We start from the raw sequence: 5,287 nt of genomic DNA, 5'->3' as shown, positions 1-5,287 counted from the left end.
GATATTGACATCTTGATTAACCATAATTTTGCAGCTGAACCCATAGAATTTTGGGGTATTATTCTAAGACTGACAAATTATACATCAAATAAAGAGTGTCACTTTTACATGTGTTGCTGTTAATATATTTTTAAGTCCTCTTGGTATAACAACTCAAGATTTATTTGATTCTTTCTGAGGATAAAAGAAAATCTTAGTATCTGACTGCTTCACGTTGTATCAGAAAATTTCTACATCATAAACTTAGTCTATTTGTTCTATTGCCTAACATCAAGACTCCTAGAAATTGTAATCCTATATTATTTTTCATGTGAAACCCTGACACTTGGAGTTCATGAGATGATTACTAATGTAAATAAATCAGGCCCCAAAGGCATATTACAAAGGAATATAAGCAAGTCATTTTGTCAACAATGTAGTTAAATTTTCTATTACATTTATTGTAGTTTGAGTTTCATTCACATAAGTACTACTATTCTATAATGATCTTTTGCCTAGAGATGTTTTAGCAAACTGCTTAATTGATCTAACAAGGTTGGGTGCCAATGTTTCTGCTTTCATTCATTTTTTCCAGTCTTACCTAAGATTTTATGTGAAATATTGAACATTTTATAGTTTATTATCTGTAGCTAAGGTAATCTTTACTTGAATATATACTATTTTTTGACATTCTCTTTTGGAATTGCTACATAAGTCTGGACAAAAGTTAAATATGATGTTATTCTCTAGAATTAAAAAATAAACGTCTTTACTGAAGAGTAGTTTTCTTCTTAAAAAAGTCATCTTGATAATAATTTATATATTGTAGATACTTGAGTAACCCTGAAACATTAGGTCATATTTCTGATTCCCTCCTGTTCTCAGAATTTCTGGAACACCAACCTTCCTGGTTATAAGTAGTTACCATTTATCAATAAATCTTTTCAAAAATGAATCCTTTTTTAAAAGCTGTACGTACATAAAAAAAGTAGGAGGCGTTTAAACTAAACATTTGCTCCTTAGAATGTCTTAAATGGGAGATGTATTCAAAGACAACCCACACTAATACACTTTCTGTTGCCGGGCTTTGTGGAAATAGCATCAGCTAGGAATTCCAGTCTTAGAAAGACTGGTATACTAGAGAATGGCCCTGTGGTCCTAAAATTGGATGAGTAATGCTTACTGTCATGGGGATCCGAATACCTCTTGCTTAAAACTATACATGATACTCCTTACCCCAGGAGCCAGAGCAAAGTCTGCCGCCTTGTGTGGCATGCAGTCCGCTGCACGCACACAATGGGGTGTCTCTTCAGGACCTTGCTTCAGACGTCTGGGACAACATATATCTTTAACAAAGGTGGTTGGCAAATCACGTATAAGTGGTCTCCTAATGACCGGCCAAGTACACGAGCAGACAGACTGGCCATAGGGTTTAGCACTGTTCAGAAAGAAGCTGTATTGGTGCGAGTGGACAGTTCTTCTGGCCTGGGAGACTACCTAGAGCTGCATATACATCAAGGAAAAATCGGAGTTAAATTTAATGTTGGGACAGATGACATCGCCATCAAAGAGTCCAATGTAATCATTAACGATGGGAAATACCATGTAGTCCATTTCACGAGGAGTGGTGGCAATGCCACATTACCGGTGGACAGCTGGCCAGTGATTGAGTGCTACCCTGCAGGAAACAATGATAACGAGTACCTGGCAATTGCTAGACAGTGAATTCCATATCGATTTGGTCAAGTAGTTGATGAATGGCTACTCGACAAAGGGCGTCAGCTCACTATCTTCAATAGCCAAGCAACCATAATTGGCAGGAAAGAGCAGGGCCAGCCCTTCCAGGGTGAGCTCTCTGGGCTTTACTACAATGGCTTGAAAGTTCTGAATATGGCAGCCGAAAATGATGCCAACATTGCCATAGTGGTAAATGTGAGACTGGTTGGTGAAGTGCCTTCCTCTATGACAACTGAGTCGACAGCCACTGCAATGCAGTCAGAGATGTCCACGTCAATTATGGAGACCACCACAACCCTGGGTACTAGCACAGCCAGAAGAGGAAAGCCCCCTACAAAAGAACCCATTAGCCAGACCACAGATGACATCCTTGTGGCCTCAGCTGAGTGTCCCAGCGATGACAAGGACATTGACCCCTGTGAGCCGAGCTCAGGTGGGTTAGCCAACCCAACCCGGGCAGGCGGGAGAGAGCCATACCCAGGCTCAGCAGAAGTGATTCGGGAGTCCAGCAGCACCATGGGCATGGTTGTGGGGATCGTAGCCGCTGCCACCCTGTGCATCCCATCCTCCTCTACACCATGTACAGATACAGAAACTGGGATGAAGGCTCATACCACGTGGATGAGAGTCGAAACTACATCAGTAACTCAGCACAGTCCAATGGGGCTATAGTAAAGGAGAAACAACCTAGCAGTGTGAAAAGCGCCAACAAAAACAAGAAAAACAAGGATAAAGAGTATTACGTCTAATCCCAAGATCTGAAGGACCCTTGTATAGAAATAGTCTTCATTTTATCTGAGACATAATATAAACTTATTTACTTTCCTTTTTATGAAGCACATAAAAAAGAAGACAGGGAATGCAATCAGGAAGGAAAGACTGTTTTTAAAAAATAAAAACAAGTATCTCATGCTCTTGTTTCTCCAAAAAAGAAAAGAAAAAAAAAAAAAAAAAGCAGAGGTCAATAAATTCCCTAACATCCACAGTGTTTTAATTTACTCTGCCTGTCTTTATGTTGCTGGAACATTTCTAAAAGACAGTGGTGATCGCACACATTCATAAAGCAAAGGAGTATTACAACATCGGGAGGCACAACACAATAATAACACAAAACACAACACAGAAAAAGAAGCTACCTATGATCCTGGATTTAGCCAAAGTGCTAGCACTTTCCCGAGAAGTCAGTTAGTCTGATTGCCAGAGAAGACTGTCATTTTGAGTGACTCGACCTGCAAACCTTTTCAGAGTCCGTTAACTGGCACAACTGGAGCAGTGGCTGGAACTTGCACTTGAAACAAAGTGATGGCTTTTTTGAAGACTTGTGTAGGAACACATTCAAAAAGCCCCCTTCTGGTTGTGAGGGCAAAAAAAGAAAGTATGGAGGCCTTATTTTCAACAATGTGAAAGATAAGGCACATTTTCACACTAAAATTTCAAAACAGAAAGAAAAAAACAAGAGGGTATACATGCAATCATTGGGAAATTTCCATGCACGCTTAATATGTTATTACATGTGTTTATATAAAATCCATTTCTGTGTGCTTCCTGGACTGTGATAAGTGATGTTTTATAGTCTGCTGTATAGAAAATGCAAAATATATCTCTGCTCTTCAGCCATTTTTGGTAAATTCGATGTTATAAGTGTTGCTAACTATAGGGAGTTTTATGACATCAGATCAATAATTATTTCAGGGTTTTCTTTTTTGCCACCATTATAAATTGCCACAATTACTTACTTAAAAAAATTACAATGTAGTGTTTATTCTAAGGAAGATATGTATGAATGTATATAAAAAGACTCAGCTACTTTTTTTTCCTTACATGTACAGCCTTCATTCTGTTGCAGTTAAGTTTTAGTATTTGTATGAAAGGTGTGATTTAGAAGGTAAACTATATACATATAATCTTCTTTGCTCCCCCAACTACTCACATTTCCCACATACATTCCTCATTCACGATCACAAATATGCACACACACACCCCCCCACACACACAAATCCAGAGGAATCCATCAGATAGGATGGAAGACCCAGACGTACATATAATAGCAAATATTTACTGACACATTGAAAAGCAAAAAGGAAGATCATTGTGCCAAGGTACTGATGACAAATGGGGTGATTTACTTCATTGAGTTCATGCTCCCAGGAAACCTCCAGAAGATTTTAGTCCCTAATGAAATGGAACATTTCCTTATCAAATATACTATCAATGGCATATTGCTGCATGAATATGAACCATTAGGTGGGCAGGTTATGGAAGCAAAATTGGTTGATCTACACCTTAACCCTGGCTGCTGCAAATGAAAACTATTTTTCCAATAAAATTATATGTATATATATATATATATATATATATATATATATATATATATATATATATATAGTCTCTGAACCTGATGTGCATGATAAACATTTTTGGAAAGTACACACTTTCTCAACTAAGAAAGTATTTTCAGTAATTTTTGATTCTGTATTGCTATCCATTTAAGAAAATCATTATTTGTTGATTATAGAGTATAATTTAACTTCTGGTTTTACATATGTATCATTAAATATAGTTTTAGTTTAACACACATTAAGGAGAAATGTATAGATTATTCACTTGTTTTTGCATATTGTTTCAATGATGTTCATAGCAATAAATTATTAGCATGAGAAGGAAATGCAATATTAGATTGGAAGGTGATGCCTCAGTAAAAATTGGTCACATTACTTTAACATCTCCTAAAAGAATTATATTAGATTTCATAGAAGAGAAGAATACTTTTACAATTAGCTTTACTCAGAAAAGGCAAAAAATGCAAAACATCTTCTGTGATACTTCAGTTGATGAAAAAAGCCAAGACGTGGCCTGGATTTCAGACATACAGCACCTTAGATATATGTATAATTCATAGCAAATCACCACCATCTATGGTTGCCAAGTAATTGCTATATATGAAAAGTCTTAAAGGGTTTTCATGACCCAGAAAGTAGAGGTATAAAACTAAAATTTATTATTCATTACTTGTGTTTCAGATTTTCTTCTTTTTTAATTTGCCAGGTTAAAGGATTCGTAAGTCGTTGTTGTTTTCCTCTCATCCAGTCTTACTCAGGGAAAGCCAGTGAAATAGAAGGTAAATATAAAACCACTCATTTACATCTTGAGGTTTAAAAAAAAATGGTTGCTTTTCCATTTGATCTACTGAACTTGAACTAGTTTCCATCTGGGAAGATTCTAAATTGTGATAGAAAATAACTTAAATAATGGTATTTTTAAGCAGTATATCTCTGAAGCATGTTGTTTGGAATTGATTTCAGTGTTTCTTTCCAGCATAAATTTTTAAATTTCATGCAATATTGTTGGTAAAAATATTTCTAATGTTATTGGCCTACACAAAATCTAGCAGTTTTCTTTTTTTTTTCTTTCTTTCTTTGTAAATGGGGAAAGAAAAGAGAGGAACACGAGCTAGGGAGAGAAAAGATATGAATAAAATCCCAAGTATCTTCATACCAAATGTATCAGGGTTCCATGAATAGTTGGCAGTTAATAGAGGATTTCACACTACCTGGAATAAATTTGATTACAT

General features: G+C 36.3%; 1 pseudogene; it reads left to right on the top strand.

Annotated features, from left to right (window-relative positions):
• Positions 1–1,275: 1,275 nt before the first annotated feature.
• On the top strand, positions 1,276–2,465 carry LOC132496452 (neurexin-1-beta-like; annotated as a pseudogene).
• The last annotated feature ends 2,822 nt before the right edge of the window (positions 2,466–5,287 follow it).

Source organism: Mesoplodon densirostris, chromosome 9 (assembly GCF_025265405.1).
Source record: "Mesoplodon densirostris isolate mMesDen1 chromosome 9, mMesDen1 primary haplotype, whole genome shotgun sequence".
Classification (NCBI taxonomy): Eukaryota; Metazoa; Chordata; class Mammalia; order Artiodactyla; family Ziphiidae; genus Mesoplodon; species Mesoplodon densirostris.
This window is presented reverse-complemented; position numbering and strand designations above follow the sequence as displayed.